Below are 21,692 nucleotides of genomic sequence, written 5' to 3'. Positions count from 1 at the left end.
AACTGCCTTTTTAATTGTTAATTTCATGGCAGGAGATCTACCGTGACATTTATTTATCTTACACTAATAGGGCTGCGCATTACATTATTCACATTGTTAGCAGGTACAGGGCAAAAATGTCAGACACACGCTTTCCCTTTGTTTATTGGTCTACGCCACACTAAAGACATTGGCGCATGAGAAAAAAGAAAGACAGAATAAGAGACACAGAGTTAGTGAAATTAACCAGAAACTGCAATTTGGTCCTTGTGTGCTTGTTGTTAACTGAGTTATTAAAACCCTCAGAATCATTAAGATGGAAGACAGTGCTGTGAGATATTGCAAATTGTGGTATCGAGCCGATACAAGGCAAATAATGCCAATACCAATAACAATATTTTTAACTATATCGGGGAAACCTGCCTGTCATGACTTATGAGATGAATTATAATGAATTTTCAAATTCCACGATCATTAAAATGACTGCTAAATCAGTTTTATTTCTCACAATAATTAGTTAATACAACAAAGCGCACCTTTCAGCTTTTCATGCATTTTGAAACTGGGTTATCTGGAGACTTGGAATGTAAATGTGCCTGTTTCTAAAGAACTTTGGGTCAACCTTTGTTGTTAAATGTGCTATAAGATATAAATAAAATAGATCTGACAGCCAACACAAAGTTATACCGATACTAGCTCTGGTATCGATGCTGTCGATGTTTGAATCGATCTGCCCACCTTCAGTGGAAGATGTCCTACATGTTCATAAGTTCAGTTTACTAAGTTACAAATTCACAAATTTTTCATAGCTGACTGGCAGTGTGATAACACTGTTTTATATCAGCTGTATACTGCTTTAACTGCCTACGCACCTTATAAGCTCAGCCTCTCATTGGACTCATTACTGAAACCAAAATCTCAGCGGTTGATCCACAAGCTCATTATCACATGTTTTTGCAAGCACTATTATGAAGCATATATTTCCAGAACCCTACCTGTTTAAGAAGCTCCTTCAAGCTTTGAGTTGTCTTTGTTCACTGTAATAATAAGACCCGAAAAAAAGCATCCCGGTGTAACTGTTATAAACTCTCGCTGACAGCAGCTGCAGTTTTCTGCACAGACCAAACCTTTTAACACCTTAATAGGAGCAGGTTAAAAATATTGGATGGAATAATACTTTTGTGCATAGCTGAGATGTCTAAGTGGTTAAAGAGATAAGAAACTAACTGAGCCCATGTTAGGTTTATTGATTACTCTCATTTTAAAGTGAAATAATGATTTTGAAGGATCATATTTTGTCTTTGAACCAGTTAAAAGTGTGTAATACACACTCTGGTGTAGTGGAGGGTGTCTGGTCAGCGTCACTCTCCCATCGCCAGTGCAGAGGTCCTCTGCGATTCTCTTTGTCATCATCTGACACCTGACTCCATTCGCTCCGTGTCTGTTGGGCCAGCAGGTACAGGTGGCACAGATTAGCATGGCCAAGGTCAGTCTGAGTGTGTTGATCTGAGTGAGTTGCAGCAAAGGTAAGCGGATGCACCTGCTGGCCCTCACAGATTGATTTAATTAAGAATATGGGTGCACATTTGTTCTTGTGATATCATGAAAGGCCAAAGTGACTACCATGGGAAAGAAGAGAAGAGAAGAGAAGAGAAGAGAAGAGAAGAGGTAATCAAAAGAAGAGTCGAATTGATGAATGAGCTTTTAATCTGCATAGAAATAGCTTGGTTACGAGACTGAGCTGTAGTCTTCGTGGCCCGGCCTGATGTATGAGAGTGCTGTGGGATCCTGTGGATGTAACCCACACCCACTCTTTATTAGAATATTTTTGTCCTTCCAACATTGACCTTATTCCCGGCCTTAATTAAATACTCCCTTAATGACTTCCCTGTCTAAGCATAGCTTTGCTGACTTGTTGTTGCTGGCACATGCGTGTGCCCCCACACCATTTTTAGTTTTTTTGGTACTTTGTTCATACCGTATAGGCAAAGGAAGGTTGTAGTACGTGTGCATGTGGGAGGTAGATGATATAAAGCATTATGTGCGACTGCAGCATGTGTGTGTGCCGGCTCTGCGTGAAAGTCCCAGCCACATATTTGCTTGTTTTACATTCTTATTTCATTAACCCACATGTCTCTAATTGCATTGCGGATGAGTTAAGGCTGCTGAAGTTACTGTGGAGACTTTATATGAACCACCAAAACCAGCTGATTAAAAGGAGGAGTGGAAGCCTGGGAGTGCAGGGTAGAGGGAGGCTACTTAATGAGATTTTTAACCCACTAATTCAATAGTCAAAAAGTAAACAGTAAGGAGCTGGGGAACGACAGGAACACTGGGGGCGTAGCCAGCTAGCATAGGAGCGCGCATGCAATCACTCTTACATTAGCACCGTGCCATTATTCTGCACCACCGAAGCAACTGAGAATTAGCGTGCACATGTTTCATTTCTTTCTTCTACTCGCAGGCCCCTCCTATCCCTCCCACCTAGCTTTAATCCATCAGCCAGGAGACTAATCATTTCAAACATTCAAAGCAAGAGCCGGGAAGGTTGCAGCATGATCAATTACAGACTTTCATCTGCTGTCTCAGTCCACGGCGTCTTGCAAACATCGGTGCAAACACGCATTCATTTTGTTGGCGCCGGGTTTTTTTTGCCATTTTTCCTGCTGTCTCTTTTCAGTACGTGCCAACCTGTTTCTTTACATCGATAGCACATTATAATTCTGCACCACTCGATACACTTTTGCATGAAAAACTTTCACCTGTGTATCTTGTCCGTGGAATGTCTTGTGATATTTCTCAGGCAGAAAAAGAAAACACTGATTTGAAATCCACCTTGGCTTGCAGAAAACTGAGCCCAGTCATCTGTACTTTTTAATCAGTAAAAGACAGAATAATAATGACTTAGAATTTGTTTGTCATGATGGTGTGGAACAAAATGTGTGTGTGTGTGTGTGTATATATATTTATATATATACAGATTTGTCTTCTCATTTCGTGTTCTCTAACAAACACTTTACCATTTTGCACACTCTCTCATTATCCTACTAGTGAGGCTAGGGGTGTAGGATGGGAAGCAGAGGGTTCGGGGCTTCACAGTTAATTCCTCTGCTGTGTTACCCAAGCCAGACTTTTTCCTTGCATTGTTTCACTGTGGCCTACATAATAGCCAGTGTTCTGTTGAAAAGGATCCTGAGGGGCGACTCTAATAACCCAGATAGATAGTGCTGTTACATTTCTTTCTCAAGGCACTTTGTCTTTGCCTGCCAGCGCCCAGGTGCTTTACTCACAGCATTCACAGCACTTCCTCTGCCATGTAAATAGTATCTATCACCTGGAGAAGAGTTTGAAGCCGAGACCGGAGGAGGTTGAGGGTAGCGGTGGCGGCTCAAGTCAGGAGAGAGCCAGACTTATGGCAGATTGCGCATAAAGATCACACCCACGTGTTTTGTCAAATGTTAGCTGGTGTGATTATTCATGTTTTGCATTATGTTGTGTGAAAAGGATTTTTAGAGCGTGCACGCGCGTATTTGAGCGCACGTGCGCTCTGAGATCAACTGTCTCGCTTGTTGTGAAATATTATATTGATAAAATATGGCTTGCTATTGTCAATGGGCGTACTCATGGCGGTGAAATGGACCGTGAAATGCATTAGGCTTGCGTCAGTCTCCAACTGGTCAGCCATTAAATCCTTTATTTTCTCAAGAAGGAAAACAGCTTACAAGAGATATCCAGTATCTGCTGCGAGACACCTGTTCAGTCAACTTGTCAGAGCACAACTGCAAACAAAACTAGCATTTCAAGTTATTCTGTGATAGGAAACTTATGGTTTACACTCAAAATCAGCAATTTTCCGGCATCTGTGCAATCTGTCTTAATTAGAACGTACAATTTTAAGCAGAAAATGCACATTGTTCTGCCTACATCATATGCTTCTTATAATCAAAGCACGATACTAACCACACAGGACCACTTGACCCTGTATTTCAGCAGAGCCTGCCCCCGTTCCACCTGATTATATGTGAACACCTGAGCATATAGCGTTGACCTGAGGTCACATGTGTAGTGGCGTGTAAGAAATATCCATCACATACATACATTCTGCAGTTTGAAAAATGGGGGCATTGTTCTTGAACGCTATGTTTTAAAGTCAGGGTCACATTCTGCACTGACTCTGCAGGTCTGCATATCGGATCCCTCCTTCTTTAACCAGGTGGGTAGTTCATGTTTAGTGCTCTTACACACGCCACTGCATACCTAATCTAGATGATATACGACCCTACAGCATCTTCTCAGCATGCAAAGTGATTGAAAAGCTGTATTATTGGAGTAAATGAGATGACTGGAAACATTTTTTTTTTCAGGAGACAATCCTGTGATCCTGAAGAGAATTATTAAGATAAACGTTATCATTAAATTGTAATAGATGATAAATCATTATTGCCAGAAAGGTGACGGATTTGCTTCTGAATCTGAAATTAATTCTTAGACTGCTGTGCTGTTTGATGGAGAAGGAAGAAAAGATTCAGGAACTGGTACGTTCATGTTAACTTCCCGTACACTGACATGGAACTCTAGCACAGCTTTCACAGTATGACCAGAGATGAGATGGATTTCAGAATGAATGTCAAAGCAGTCTCGGGTGTACAATTACTACAAGACCACAGGGCCTCTGCTGCTTTGCACACGATAGAAGGTGACCTGATTAACCTGCAAATTGACATTACCCATTAACTCTCTGCATTTCCATGCCACCCAATATAATTCGGGGGTTAATTAAGCACTTAACACATAAAATTGAATGGAACAACCATGTAATAAAGTGTTGACCAGGAACCGAGACACATTTGCTCATAAATAAAAAACACAGACGGTTGCGTGAGATCATATATCAAGCTCCTGGTAGACCCCAAAAGAGAAAACGTGTTTGGGTTCCGTAAACACGTCTGAGTGTGTTTTGGAGGCATTGCACCACCATTACAGAACAGATAAAGGTTTCTTTTCTATAACTTCGGTGTGAGCAATGGTTGAAAATGATGAAACTCTGGGGGCTTTGTCTGGCCCGGCATGACAGATGACTCTGCGGTGAAAATAGGGCATTGTCCCACACTATCATTTATTATGAGTGTTGGCCAGGTTTGATGGAGGGAGCCAGGCAGTTGGGAGCGCAGATCATTCATCCAGAATGGGGCTGGACTTGGTAGAGATCTGCTCCTTTGCCAGCAGACGAGCTGCTCCTGCTAACCTGCCCTGAAGACTACTCAGACGTGGAACGTGCCCGCTGACGTTTATTTGGTTGGACTGTGAGACAGAGCAGTCATGCTGGACTTCACTGTGGAAAACAATAACTGTGATTCTTTCCAGTGAAATCTGCAATTCGAAACAAAAGGCTCTCAGTGGGCTGGTTTTGTGTTTCACTGTCAGTTTCAGTGTAGAGTAGGCAGCTGTCACACCTCCTCGGTGCAGGAAAAGCTGTTGATTTTTGAATACGTGCTGTTAGCTTGCAAATCCATGAGCTAGCTTAGATTTAGGCTTCAAGAGTTAGGCTCTCTGATCTGCTACTGGGATGTGTTAGCGGACTGATTGAGTGAAATAGGGCAAGGTGCTCTATCTCGGATGTCACTTGGGGGTACATTCTGCTAATGTATCCCGCTATCTTTTAACATATCGCAGAGGAAGAATGGTGCTCGGTTAAATGAATTGCACTTCTTATCATCCGTGAGTTTCCACAGATGACTCTGGCCACTTAAGCGCAAATATTACCAGCTTTAGCTCACTGTAAACTTTCTCTACCAGAAAAACAAACACAAAGATGCCTTTATAGCTTATGCTAGTGTTACACAGCAAGGAGAGAAAGAAAAAACAAATCATCTATTTTTTTAGGTTCGCAATGCCATCTGCACTGCACCTTAATATTTTATTAGGCTGCATGTTTAATGCACAATTCTCGAAATCTGAGCGTTTCTGTCAGTAAAACAATAACCCAGCCATTTGTGATTACATGGAGCCACTCTGCTGCTGCTGGAACAATGCTGAAACTTTCGAAAGCCTTTTCAGATAACCTGCTGAGAGAGCACAAACTCCGGCAAGCCACACTAACTTCAGAGAGAACTTTGAATCTGGTTACAAACAAATAACCGGTAATGATGGATCAACTGAGCGAGGCAGCCAATTAACTATAATTAACGCAATCAAAGTACTCACGGAAAAATAGCTGTAATGATGCGCAAGTTCGGCAAATTTACATGGAAGTCTATGATTGCGCACATGCGAGCAGGCACAGCTATTAAACTGTGTGCATTTTTTATGCCAGTGCGTGTATGTGTGTTAGGTGGCGGGGCGTGGGGTGGGGTGGGGGGCATTTTGGGTTCTTCTCCCTTCCTCTTTTCATTAAATGCCTTTCCGTGCACACACACACACAGTCGACTGCAGTTCATTCACATGCATCTCCCCGGCAGATGAGCTTGTTTGCTTTAATTCAACAATGGTGCGGTGAGCACTTTGTTTCTGGGTAGTGGTGATGGATAGCCACAGTGATGGACATTTATTAGCATGGCTTTTAGATAGGCCCATGAGTGCTGCACTTGACAGAAATAATCCTTCTCAATAGGAAAGATGCTGCCCTCTTTTTGCCAACATGACTGTGCTGCACTCAAACATCTCCCCAATCTGCACCGAGTAGTGACAGTTTGGCTCGTGCACATCTACTCCAACACACAAACAAACTGCTGCTGGAGTGTATGAGGTCATGATGATTTTTCTCGAAAGGCTTTGGTGTCCACAACATTCCACTTCGATTGCAGTAGCGGTAATAGCTGTAATGACAACGCGATGCATTTAGCCTTTATGTCAAACAAAGCTCTGTTAATTACAGCGCATACTTTCACATGAAAACAGCAAAGGAAGGAAGAAAAGAATTCATGATTTCTTTTTGACAAGAATCTTTTAGTTTTTGAGTTCTATAGGGCTTTGGTGATAACCCTGCACACAGCCAATTAAGATTTTCTGACAATAACAAATACAGATACAGATAAGTGTTGGATTATCTTGGAGGTTTGTTCTTATGGAAAAGTCGGTTTCAGTCTATCTTTATTTTAACAAATCCAGAGTGTGAGATTGATATTAAACGTTAAATCAGCAAAATATATATATATTCATCAGATGATCCTATTTTACATGTATTTCATTTAGAACAAAATGGCTCCACATTGCGTATCTCCATTAATGCTCCTTAAATCTAAAAGCGATACAGTGTCATGTGAATGTCAGATAGCAGCTTCATTTCATGCCTGGTCTGGAACGACTCTCTTTTTAAATGTGATGTGATGTACTGTGGGTCACAAAATATGCATTTCATAGCTGTGAACATCATGGCTGAGTAACTGACACATATCTGTTCATTTTAAAAAAAAAAGCCCATCTGCTTCTTAACTGTCATCTCCAAGTGTTTTAAGTTACATTGATCTTCACCCATTTTCTCTGAAAATTCAAAAGACTGATGGAATCAATTCATCTGACAACCAGAGACGAGAGAACACAATAATCTTATTTTATTCTGTCGTACGTTTAACAGTAAATGAAAGGCTAAAATCTTTATTTTATCTAAAAACGAGAAAAAACATTTCTTCCATACACTAAAATTCTCTTGGGCCTGCAGTGCCACTCATCGGCTAATTAGTCTTCTTCCGGACCTTCTTCATGCTTTGGCACGTGAGGGCTCAGAGGAGAAGCATCCAGAAACAGCCGGGCAAGACTGCTGCTGGGCATGTGGGTAGGAACACACTGAAAGCACAGTGTGTTAAAAAGTAATTATCTTCTCATATATAAAACCCAAAGTAGGAAAGTATGAGAAGAACCCAAAAAGAAGGAGAAGTTTAATACAGTGAAGCATGGGCTAAATGATTTTATTCTGAAAAGTTCCAACAGCTTTATTCATATGAAGCCATGAAGTCCTGAAAAAAGTGCAGACATGAAAGGTCAAAGTGCAATTCAAATTAATTTACCTTGACAAAAAGTAATTTAGACATTAGGATGATAAATGAGTGCTCACTGATTAAGGTAATTAGCTACATATGTTAATTTTCAGTTATCTTTGTGTTGGTTTAGGAACCAGTGATTCCCCAGAGTCTTGTTGCAGTGCTAGTGTAGTAGATGTATAAAAGTGTTGTGTAACCAAAGGAGCTGCACGGCATTAGAATAGAAATATACTCTATTAAATTACACATTCCTTAGCCTTTGCAACCTTGAGTATTGGCCGAGGATTTCAACAGACTGCTAACAACACCATTAAGGAAGAAGGGTTATCCTTGGGGCCTCATACACCAGATTATTAAGGTGCTTCTAAAACTGCCATATTTTTTTTTCCTTTCACATAACATTTTAAGGGGCCAATCAAACAATGCAGGATAATGATCATCTCTGGCTGTCAGGACATCTCTTCTTACACTGTATATTCACTCAAGGACCTTATTTTTCCAATTTAGCGGTTTTAAATGAATGAAACTGCAAAAGTAAATATACATATTAACACAAAGGATGTTCTAGCTACGAAGCTGTAACAGTGTGTCCAACATGCACTTTATCTAATGATGTGTGTGTTTTTTATGAGGTTTAACATGTGTGAAACTAGCAGGGAGAGAGACCATAAAGAAAGGAGACAGGCTGCAGGGCAGCTTCAGGAGCGATGGGAGTCCATTATAGAGCCTCTGCAGAGCTCTAACAGGTAACACTGCCAGCCATATGTCAGGTGCTACTGAATCCACATTTTTGTCTGGATACCCTAATTATAAAATTTCTTCTGGCATAAGGGCCACATGCCATTGCCATGGCTATAGATGCAACACCATGGCAACTGTATGCTTAGTTGCCATAGAGGCTTACAAAGCTCAAGTCCAGGAGGTGCATTGAATGATTGACATTTCAGCTTGATACAAAAAAAGTCATATAGTTACAATAGCCAGAAGCCTAATAAAGTAGATATAATATAGGCCTGCACACAGAGCTGCTGGATTTAAGCCCAATTTATTGGATTTTGTCATCTGCTGTGGATCAGGCGCAACCCTATCATTTTGAAACTCCATCCTTCCTGCCTGCTCAGAATGTTTGAGCACCGTGATTGATCGTACTTGATGGAGTGTGTGCTAAAAGCAGCCCTGCATAACCACTTGGATCCTTTAAGCAAAGAGATCCGAGGACGGTTAACTTCACAATCACAGATGAAAGCAAGACAAGACGTATAAACAATATGCTGGTCTTTTATCATGCAGTGCATGTTTTTTCTTTTCCGCTGTAATTCATTTTTACCAAGATGTTTGCTGAATTACTTTTTTTCTGTCCACCAAGATGGATTGCTGTGAAATCAGATACAGATCTTCATGGTTGAAGATGAATCTTAGGGATTTAGGTGACCAGTGGTGTGGGGTGTTGGGTCAAAATTTGGTATAAACATATCTGATCCACAGAGGATGAACCTGAGTGACGAGTCATCATCTCGCTTTTCATTTAGCACCATCAGCTTGCTTATATATTTCCATATGTACAGCAGTAGTGTGCTGTGACTTTTACTGAAAGGCAAACAGAGGTGATGACGCCACACTTCCTTCACTGTTTAACAAACTCGGCCAGATTAAAACATAACCTTTTGTGGTGCATGTCCTTTACTGTTTTATGCTGACAGCCTCCTGCAGCTTGTTGCACTCTTCCTGGATGTCTTGACCTTCTGCTCTTATTCCTGGCTGAAGAACTATAGAATACTGTTGCTAGTTCAATATATATTTTAGTTAAATAAATATTTAGTATATTACCAAATTTTTATTGGACAAAGACAAGCAAAACAGGCAACAAATCACTTTGAAAACAACTCATTGGACATTATACTATTATTAGCAAGTTGTACACAAAGTTTTAAAGATAAAGAAGAATGTTCCCCATGAGTGGATTAAGCTTGAGCTCATTTTTAAATACTTTACATACTTGACATTGTTTAATCTCTAGTATTATATTCTAGAAAATACATAGTTCTTTTTACTATATTATATTACACATATCTCTGAAAAAGAGCTGTTAATTGGCTCAGAAACCAAAGCCTAACCCTGATTTTAAAAAGAATATTAGCAAAGAAATGGAAGTTGAACTCAGTGAAAACTTCCAAACTTTCATCTCTTAGAAATGCAAATCTGAAAAATTTAACCACTAGTATTGTAATGTAACAATACTAGTGGGTGGCTGTAGCTCAGGTGGCAGAGCAGGTCAGCCACTAATCAGAAGGTCGGTGGTTCAATCCCAGGCTACCTCCTGGCTGCATGCCAAATATCCTTGGGCAAGGATATTTGCCTACTGGTGGTGGTCAGAGGGCCCGGTGGCGCCAGTGTCTGGCAGCCTGGCTTCTGTCAGTGCGCCCCAGGGCAGCTGTGGTTACAATGTAGCTTGCTATCGCCAGTGTGTGAATGACTGAATGTAGTGTGAAGCGCTTTGGGGTCCTTAGGAACTAGAAAAGCGCTGTACAAATGCAGGCCAGGCCATTTTACACCTTAATTTTTCTATAATAGCTTTAATCCTTAATTTCCTCATCAGAATTTAGAAGTAATAATGTTGCTTTTATCCCTCTGACTTTTTATAATAATAACATACTTCAAATACAAATAATAACATTCCAGTTGGCTTTTGTTGTTCCTTGTAAGTATTAACTTGATAGGTTTGCTTAACTGCCATCAGTATTTTGTTCGAAGCTGATTATGAATGGCCAATCGAACACATACGGTTTGCATCGCTCATTCTCACTCTCATGAATGAGCTCCATGAAGTGGGTGCACTGCAAGTGATGCACAGCAATACAGCTTGTCAGCATGATTAGAACAGACAAAGCAGCTACTACCGGTACTGCTGAATACACTCCATATGGACATCTGAAGGAGTTTAATGACTGAGTAGTATAGACTCTGCTGCTTTTATGCAAATTGTGCAAAAGGTCTGAAAGGACAAGTCCGAACATCAGCAACATCTGCAGCAAATTTGAAACATCACATTGAACGGAAGCATCCAGCCGGTTCTGGCAGATGAGAGTGATAGATGATAACAAGCAATCATCACCAATTTGTAAGACCATGAACCAACAGGTGCGTAAGTCTTGAAGAGCTTAATTATATTTCAAACCAATCAGTTTTCAGTTTCTTTTAACACATTAGGTGTTAGAACAAATGCCTGCTTTGTTCGTGTTGGTTTTTGTTTCTGTGTACTCTTTAATTCTGTTGTAGTACAGTAATCTATTTAGATGTGGCAATGGCTGTGGGCTGCATTGATATTCAATAGGTGGGGAGTTTCTACCTTTCCTACGGAAAAGAATTAAGTTGCAGTAGTTATTTTTTTAAAAGAAAGAAAGAAATGAACTAAACTCTCATTTTGGAGACTGTAAAAATAAAAAGTTTGTAACTGTGATTAATAACCTGAATTTTCAGGCATTTTTTGCAAAGTGTGCATTCACATTTATGAATTATTATGAATTTACATGTAGGTTTGCACTGCACTGAGTAAAATGTAAAACCCTTTTAAGCACAACTGTCATCAGTGGAATGCTACATGAGAAGAAATACAAACACTGAAAATTTAGAACAGATTAAACTAGATTAGATTAAATTAGATTAGATGCATTGCATAGAAGATAGCTACTGTGGTATAACCCATTCAGCATTTAGGAAGCTGCCACATTGCTTTGTTCAATAGATGAGAGAATGTGGTATGCTGAGATGTGTTGGTCAAGTTACTTGAAAAGTAACTGATTACTGAATTTCAAAAGTAATTAGTTACTTAGTTTCTTTTTCAAAACATGATACACAACCGGAATACGTGATAAAGCAATCGACCTTTCTGCCCAATTCTAGTTTTTATGCATAATCCATCATATAAAATTGAATCAAATGGAAAGCCTCTTTTAAAAAATTGTTTTAATGCACATTGATTTAAGCAAAAATTAAATTGTATGCAACATTCTTTGACTTGACTTGACTATTCTTTAACATTTAAAACTATTTTCTGCATATTCCACCATATAAAATAAAATAATTTTTTCTATTTACACTCACTCTTTCAAATAGATGCAAGTAAAATACAACAGAAAATAAATAAAATCAATCATCATCAGTGGCACTAAGTCCTGTCGCTCTTAAATCTATTTTCACCTGTTTATCAGGAGCGATGGAGGTTTGCCTGGTGCTGCAGCGGTCATGTCAGTGGGAGGATCCGAGGCTTTTTCTGTGAATTTCACATTCCTACCAGGCAGCCTGCTAGGTGCTTGCTCAGATTTGAAGTTTAATTTTTCACTGTAGAAAGACGTTTTCTTCCCACGCAGAGTGTACAGCAGACGCTAATGTTTTTGTCACTCTTTACAGACTAAAACTTAAAGTCATGTAAGTACTTCCACACTTCAAATGCTGTATGGCCGTACTCGCTCCCGCACTCCATATTATCCATTGTTGATATACACACATCTGTTGCTGCACGCTCGTACGTCATTGTCATGAGACACTCTCACAAACAAAATCACAACGGTTTAGTAGCAAAGTAACGCAGCGTGCTTACGGGAAAGTAACAGTAATCTAATTACCTTTTTTGCAATAGTAATCCCTTACATTACTCGTTACTTGAAAAAAGTAATCGGATTACAGTAAAGTGTTACTTGTAACGCATTACTGCCCATCTCTGGTGCAGAGTTATAAGCAAATGCTTGCGAGCTAGTTTAGCAAGTTGTATCAAAAAACTCAAAACTGTGAGTACAATAAAAGACACAGACCTCTTTTATGTGCTAAATAACAGACTAAGAAAAATGATTTCATTTCACTCACCAATTTTGGAGGACAAACTTCTTGGATGGTCTGTACTTCATAGCGGGCCATATTATTTGACATATTATTCGGTTGAAAATGCTTCCAGAGACACTAACAGTGTAAATACAGGACAGAGGTACAGGTCAGTGAGTCCAGGTGCTTAGCAGAGGTAAAGCTTAGCAGACAATTAATGGCTATAGGACTTTGGAAGTCCAAGAATCAAAACAAACTGTGTGTTGGAAGGAATATTGCTACGAACCATGCTTAAAAGCAGATCAAAAGAAAAAGGACGGTATAGAGACAGATTGCGTCCGGATGCAAAGAGACGGTACTTGCAAAAAATAGGATGCATTGGAAATGTGGACCCGTATGAAATACAGCAGTGGAGTAGAAACAGTAGAAAAATAAAAATAAAAAGATAGCCCATTTTCAAGCTCATTCCCTTGCTGGTCGTGCAATCTAACATTACAATTGAACACCTAGCAAGTAGGAACCATAGCTGATGTTATTTGTGAGCTTTCGCTTCTCTCAATTGTTAGCGCTTTGTTTGGGCCTACACAAATGGCGCCTCAACCAAAAATCCTAGCCACGCCCCCTCCCTCGACGTCACGTTCCGAAGCCCTATATATATACATATAGCAGACCCGCCCCTAATTTTAAGCCAGTCTTAAGCGGTCATGATAAGAACTGCAGTTTTTGGCACTTTGTCATTGACTTTATTTTTAACCTCAAAGGTTGCTACTTTAATGTAAAGTCAATGTAAAGACTTTGTGGGTGAGAAATTCCATAGTGAAGGCGCCTGCTGTCAAAGTCATACAGCAGGAAAAAATAAGAAAGTGAAGGCAAGATTAGATAAGCAACTGGAACACAGACATGCTCATACAGGCAAAAGTGGTCAAATTGCTGTGAATAACGTCTCTTAGTCCACTCTCACAGTATTCTTATAAAATATTTTACAGTTATATATTTATTTTCTGTGCATTGTGCTTTTCCAGCACAGTCTCTGGTCAACAGCACTGTGTAATGTGGCTTTCTCTAAATCTCAAGGTACTTACTAACTTTTTTTTAACCTAAATGTAATTAACCTTTGTAATAGCAGGAGAAAGTCTGCATGTGATAAAGACCTGAAAAATACTCAAACAATATATTGCTTTAGAAAAAATCCCTTTCTTGTGTTGCCTATTATAGAAGATGTAGTTAATTAATCATGTAGTTTATTTTCTGCCCCTGATAAATAATTTCTGGCAGCTAGGCCCTATGTTTTTACGCAGTTCACCATTACAACTTCACACCACGCTTTGAAGCCCCAGCCCACAGAGCTTGTTTAATCTTATTAATCTTATTTGGTGTTTGATATGAACAGATCGATGTAGCTGCCCTCATTGAGAAACAAGAGCATCCTTATCTCACTCTGCCTCTCAGGCATGAAGACCCTCACTCACAATCTATGTTCACATGTTAACATATACACCTACACAGGTCTAAAACTTGGATGCTTACAATTCCTGAAAAGGAAGCAAAATTATCTCAGTGCCCAGGGTGCAGAGAGAGAGCGAGAGAGGGGGGGAGCATGCAGGGGAACAAACGCACTGCTTTCCTTATACAATGTCCAGATAACCAAGCAGGCTTCAATCCGCGGCGCGCTGATAAGATTGCGGTGCGATTGCCTCCTATCAGTCACTGATGATCAGCTGTTTGGGCTGTCCAAGCAGACAAATCGCACATAATGGCTTCTCGAGCTGCTGGCTCCATCACAGCCTCTCACATTTAGCAAACCAACTTGCTTCTTTATAGGCAATGAAATGACTGCTCTTGCATCAGTTATGTTAACTTGCTTTGCTAGCAAAGACACTTGCAGGTTTCTAATATGGCACTTACTCAGCTGTGCAGATTAATTTACATGTAGATTCCTGTAAAGAAATGCTGAACGGTAAAAAGTAAAGGGGCTTTTGTACGCCAAGAAGAGGTGCGGTTCCAACTTGGTTTCAATCAATAGTAATGCTAAAAGCGCATACAACCATTGATCAAAACAAGCACATTGTGAAATATAAATGAATACATGCACGACCACAAATTCACACAAAAAGTATTGGATTTCTTGGAGAAATCTCATCCAGAGGCACATTATCAGTTAACACAATTGGTCTGTTTTTGACCTACTTATTGGGTTGATCCTTCAGGGTTCAGCCTTTTTGGAGTTAAGTGAGTACAATGGCATACTCCTTTGATGTGCAAGTATCAATTTTAAAGATACAAGGCTCTCACCTGACCTATAGCATATTGATTCCAGAAGGCTGTCTGCATTCTGCCTCGTCTCTAACTTGATAAAACTGATCTTTCAATAAGCTTGTAAAATAAATCTGAAATTTAGAGATGCATACAGAAAACAATCAGTGGAAACATTAAACCCAGGACACGTCCAGAATGTTCAGACTCTTATTAGATTCTCATCTGTTATTTTCAGTATGGGATCACTCCTGCCGTTTCTCCACCCCCCCTCCTCCCACCCTCCATTGCCATTCTTGACAGGGTTTACAGTGAAATGCTGGATTTATACCCATCTGCTCATTCAAAGGTCATTAGGTCGTTTCACATCAGCAGGTAATGGAGTTGACAGGGTTCATCTGAGCGCGGTGTTCTTACAGCCTGAAGGGCCCTGAGTGAGTCCACATTGTCTGCAATCAGCAACCAAAAACAACCTCACAGCTCAGTGGTTCGGTGATAAGCAGGATGACTGCTGGGCGAATTCTGCAATTCTTTATGCACACCGGGACAAAGGGTGTCGGTGCGGTGCCGATGCGAGGTTTGCCACTGACAAAGTTCAGCGTGTGCATCAGATCACAAATCTGCTCATTCTGTCTGCAGTGAAGCTTAATGTGACAAAATGATCGAATTCAGGAAGCAGAATTATGGCAGAAACAGGACACCGAGCAGGATCATGGTGTGAGGAGGAATGCATGCAAACTGGATTAGGATTGAATAGGATGGGTTTTATCATTTGAATATGAAGTATGCTCAAATATCGGTTTTATTATTATCTCTAAAAAAATAAAGAAAGATTTAAGCAGACTGCCTGCACTTTCAAGTGTGTGGAGCACAGTGGGGAGTGGGCATTCAGGGTTCAAATTAGAACCTGATGAGAGATTATAATGATGCTGCTCCATGGTTCAGTCCACATCCAGAGGGGCCAAATATCCAATTAAAACAGTCTATCACTCCCCTCTCTCTCTCTTTCTCTCTCTCTTTCCCGTTCAGGAGGTAATTACTGGAAACCCTGCATGTAAATTCAATTCAAGATAATACCTCTGGAGGAATGGTTCCCAACAACCCCACCAAATGTCACTGGTGCTCTGTAATTGTCATTTTACTGGATTTAATCCATCATACTGGGCATTTGATATCACAAATACCACCTTTATCTTTATGCTCTGCCGTATGGCGAATCAGAGGCAGGATGGTATTTAATCACAGGTAATTCCAAATTTTGTTGAGCTCCATTAACTCAAACAGCGATTGTAATTTGATGCTAATTGCTTCTGCATCCACCGTTACTAGAGGTGTTCATGTAAATTGATGACATTAAAGGGTGTAGTATCAAAACAAGCCCGGATCCATGGCTGACAGGTGGGAAAGGGCAGCTGAGCTAAGCTGATTGGTGGTACAATAAGAGTGAGAGCTACTTTATTTCCTGACCTTTCGCAGCTTGCTTTCGTGCCCCTCTCTCCTCTGTCAGTATCACTGATCAGTTTCACAGCTGTGTACAGGCCAAGTCCCGCATCCAGTCCAGATGATCTCGGTGCCCAATCTGTCTCTATAATATTCCTAACCCCATGCCCCTGCCTTTTCATCTCTGCGCTGAGATAATGCATTGGATGTGGCAGAGCAACCGAGCAGTGGACACTTCCTTTCATGAATACTGTAGATTTTACTGTATGTGCTGTTGTGGCAGAATAGAGAAGGACAGCTTTGTGCTCTCAGTATTCACCGGGCTTATGATCACGGGCAGCTGTGTCACAGTGCAAAGGACGCACGTTTCAAGACTCATCTGAATCACGCCGCTTAGGTTACCTCTCGTGTTGTTTTATTTGCATGAGTCTCCAAACGGTAATTGGTTTCAAGCATTCCTCATGAGCCACATTCACATGTTATTTGCCCTCGAATTAATTATTCCATTCCTCTGGCTCACTCTGTCCAAAAAGCCCCTCTGTTTAATTGAATGACCTAAAATAACCATACTCATTGGCAAGGTTAAGATCAGTTTAACCCGTGTTTTACATACTATAATTATGCTTGACATGGTTTTGTTTGATGATTAGTCTGCAGAACTGCACAGAAATTTAAAATGAAATTGCAAAGCCTTTCACTTTAATGATGCCTCGTGCCTTCAAGTTGGAAGTTATCTCCAAGCAGATTTACTTCAGAGGTGTAAGAAAAACCTGAGAAACGTGAAATGAAAAAAAAAGAGCAAGAGCAACGGAAAGCTGAAAGTCTGTTTTTCCCCATCTGAAAGTGGCACAAAACCACCTGCTGAAAGTCAATTAACATAACCCTGACATAGACCAACACAACAGAGAGATACAAACAGCAAATTTAAATTCAGGAAACCTGCAGGCATTCAGATAAAGCTGGCGACAGAAGCTGCACAATTTACCTGCAAATAGAAAAGGTATGGATAAAGACATCCATGAAGACTTTTTTTTCTTCGAAATTTGGGTAAAGGAGAAGCCGATCTTTATTCAAAATAATTTTAAATCTCACTTCCACTAAGTAACTTCTGTACATTCTTGCAAAACTTTCTGGACATGTGATATTTTTGTTTGGTGGAGAAAAAAAAAGAAAAGTTTTGCAACCAGATATTTGTTTTTGACATGAACATTCACTGTGACCTCATATTAAATTATCCCAATATTTCTCTCAACTTTTTACCCTTGCAGTTTCTATTTGTTGTCTCTCCTACCCTATAGATCTCTCCTATAGAACATTTGTAATGGTAGCCCTGAATGGGCTCATTCAGTGAAAGAGACAAGGCTTTTTGACTGTATCACCTATAAATGGCTAGGTGGACAGCAGAATAGGCTACCTTTCAAGTCTTGATTGCAGCTGCACAGCCCTCACCATGTTTTCATTGTGTGCAGCCACTGTTATAACATCAGAGTGCCATTAACAGGGAGTCTTTGTGTCCTTGAGAGGTCATTTCACCTCCACTAGAAATGGATTTTAGCATTTGCTACAGCCCACATTTGATTATAGGTACCAAACTGGCACTTGTTGGGCCTCAGAAACAACTGCTTTTATATGATTATCATTAATTAGGTGAATGTTGGCTTCACAGGTCTCTGGCCCCTGACCAGAAAAATTGACCCGTGTGCTACGTAAATGATACTTACGTCATGTTTTACACTTTTGACCCACCACCTTCACACTGTCTTGCCTTCGGAGATATTCATAACTCTGATGACTTCAGAGTGCTCCCTCTGGGACTGATCATGTGATCTAACCACACTGGCTAATTGATTCATAGCTCGTGGGAGGCAGGGAAAAGTGTAGGCATAGTAAAATGTCAGCTAACACTGGCCTTTAATGTAGCCATCCAAATGTACTTGGGGGCCTGTGTGTCTGTTTATTCTCTTTAAAGTGTGAGAATAAAGGATTTTGGATTTAGAACCCCCTCAAGAACTCATGTCACAAACACACACAGAAACACTCTCTAAACAAATTAAGATGTCCAGCTGTACAGCTGCAACTAAATAGGAATAGTATTGCAGGGCAGGGATGGCAATATCTTCTGGCTGGTCTTCTGTTCATGTAAGAAGGAGCTTTGCAGTCACTTTAAAGAGATCCCTTGACTTAAATGAGGCACATTCTACAAAGGTCACAAAATCATAGGAGCATGGCCTTGCGGGGCTGAGTTTCTTTACAATATTCACTTTGACAAGTGTTGCTGTCCCACGAGTAACGCTTCATGATAAAATAACTAAGCAGAATTGCTGTGTGCCTGACTGTCCTGTCTGGCAGACTGTGTGAAAAGCCTGTATGTGGCATGTGCTCCCTGATGGGGGCAAGAGGGAAGGCTTTGAATTCACCATGAATTTATGTTCACACACATGCTCAGTGTCAGGAACAAAGCCGGGATCCTATTGCTACTGTTGCTGCCGCCGCCGCTCGTCGCCACCGCTGCTAGTTTTGCTGTCGGAAAGCAGCTGATTGTTTGTTGCTGTTCCTCTCTGTTTCGTTTGATACTGTTAATCATGAATTCTTTAAGGGCTGGGGCTGTTAAAGTACATGTGGTCGCAAGCAGGCCAACATCACACCTCACCCTGAACCTGCAGACTGACTGAACCTGTGAAATCTGTAATGCCAGAGTGGTGTGAAATTCTTGAATCTCATCATGGTTTTCTCAATCATCAGCTGGAGCGATGACTAGAGTCTTTCTATTAATACAACACTTCAAAATCAAAGTTAAGAAAAAAATAAGCTTATGACACAAAGATTTTTTGGTTTTGTGGTTTCTTTTTCTAATGCAGGGATGTCAAACTCATTTTACTTGGTGGGTCACACACAGTCTGCTTTGACCTTAATCAAAACAAAGACCAGTGAAAGTCCCCTTTATGTCAGTGTAAAGGAATTTATCTATGCATTTAATCCCTGCAATAGCTGAATATCAGGAAAAGAAGTCAAATTTCAACAGTGTGTGTCAATTTTTTCTACGTGAAAAAGAAGTGAATGAAATCTGTCAGCATGGCTCATACAAATAATCTGTAAGGTTTAAATGATAAGAACGTTTAACATGTAAAATTACAGGAAAAAAAAGTATCCAAGTGTATAATGGATAGTGTGTTAGGGATACAGAGTATAGCCTTTGTATCCATAACAATTAAAAAAAAACCTCTATTACTTTAGCACAGCATGAATGACCATGTAGAGAATCTCCATCAGTAAAGATAAAACTTTAAAATTTATAAAACTACTGCTAGAAGTACAACATTTAGGCCTGCCCAAAGCTGTCCAGCAGGCCAGATTGGGGTCTTTGCTGGGCCGATTTTGGTCCCTAGGTCTTATGTTTGACACCCCTGCTCTATGTATAGCTAATCCCTTTTGCCTACTCTCACTATTTCACATAACACCAATTAAAATTGTGGTAGCTCTCAAAGCTGTGTGTTTGTAGACGTTTAAACAAAAAAATTAAAAGAGAAAATGAAAAATGAACACATTCAAATTCCTGAGAAATCTAAATGAGACATGTGACTGTTAACTACGTGACACGCACTTCCCCTTGTGGGACAATTAAAGGATTGTTCTATTCTATTCTTGTTTGGGGCAAGTGGCAATCAAGGTGACAATGTAAGGTCAAGTGAATAAAGTTGAGTCACACAAGCCTAGGGATGGGTATCGTTTAGGTTTTATCCGATACCGGTGCCAAACCGGTACTTTTGAAACGCTGCCGGTGCTTAAACGGTGCGCGAACCGGTGCTTAAAGAATGGAGAACACAAACTTTGTCCAAAAACCTCTCATGTTTTTATTTTTAGAAGTCTCTTTTTTTCTGCAAAATGATAACCAATTTAGCCTTTTCTGTAGATACAACATACCTCCTTTGGTTGGAACCGGTGCTTAAACAAGGGAAAACACAAACTTTGTCCAAAAACCTCTCATGTTTAGCTGTTTTTTTCTAAAAAGATAACAATGTTAGCCTTTTCTGTAGCTATAGGGCATATATGGTATCACTCTATCAAACAAGAAGACAGCCGCATGTACAGTAACTACAACGGTGTTTGCTAGTTCACCTTACGTGCATTCATTTAATAACGTGGTTAGCCTACTCAACATAAATTACACATGAACAATATTAAGCTGCTGACACAGAGAAGAACGGCGGCTGCTGCCATCATCAACCGTCATCATTTCTGCTACACTAGGGGCCAGGACTCTCCTCTCCTCTTGTTCTTGGGGTATGTTGCTAACTCCGGGTCCGATAACAGGCACCACACCCGCAGTAGATGTGCTCGGTGTGAGCTCTCGCAGCAAGCTATCAAATACGGTGCATTTCTAGGCTTTTAAAAAAAAAAAAAAAAAAACGCTATGCGTCGCCAGGTGTTTCATCAGATTGGAGGTGTTACCTCCTTTGCACATTATCGCCTTAACCCTCTCAGGCTCAAATTAAACTTTTTCCTGCAGTCCTGCAGTGGTACTTCTGAGTAAAAAAAACTCATAAAATATGTATGTGGGGTAATCAGGTTGTTAGTTTTTAACTGTTGCAAATCGGCAAAGCCTGCCTCAAGAGGGTTAAAGCACTTGTTGCAGGCTGCTGAGTTTGCATCTTTTGCTGTGAAGTACAGACAAACTTTTGACCGCTTTGCCTTGGGCATTTTTAATCTGTAGCTCTGCTCTAAAAGAACGTACGTACCTGGGCCCGCCTACTACGCTTGGAAAGGTAAAATGATTGGCTAGAATCCAAAGTGTATCACAGCTCAGGAAAAAAAAAGCACCGAAATAAAGCATCGAAATGTGTGCTGCTTTTCGGTCTGGTTATACCGTTTATGTCAAAATGGCACCGGATACCGGTACCCATCCCTACACAAGCCTAGAGACTGGTCTGCTATCATGTGGTCTCACAAGGAAAACTATGCATTCTCGAACTGGTTAACAAAAACCTCCTTGCAGTTAGTTTGATCACCAACATATTACTGCAATTGCTCATAGTTTGTTTGGTTCCAAAGGTATATATAGTTTTTGAGAAGGAGTGCTTCCTGAATTCAGACTATTTCTCCTTCAAGTACTCTTCAGAAGGTACTGTATACACATGCACTCCAAGGCACTCTCTGTTCAAATCAAAAGCCTTTATTCTCGTGGCATTGTCATGTTTAAGGTGGAAAACTCCAGTATGTTTTTGGCACACA

The sequence above is a fragment of the Aulonocara stuartgranti genome (assembly GCF_965226115.1).
Source record: "Aulonocara stuartgranti genome assembly, chromosome: 2".
Classification (NCBI taxonomy): Eukaryota; Metazoa; Chordata; class Actinopteri; order Cichliformes; family Cichlidae; genus Aulonocara; species Aulonocara stuartgranti.
This window is presented reverse-complemented; position numbering follows the sequence as displayed.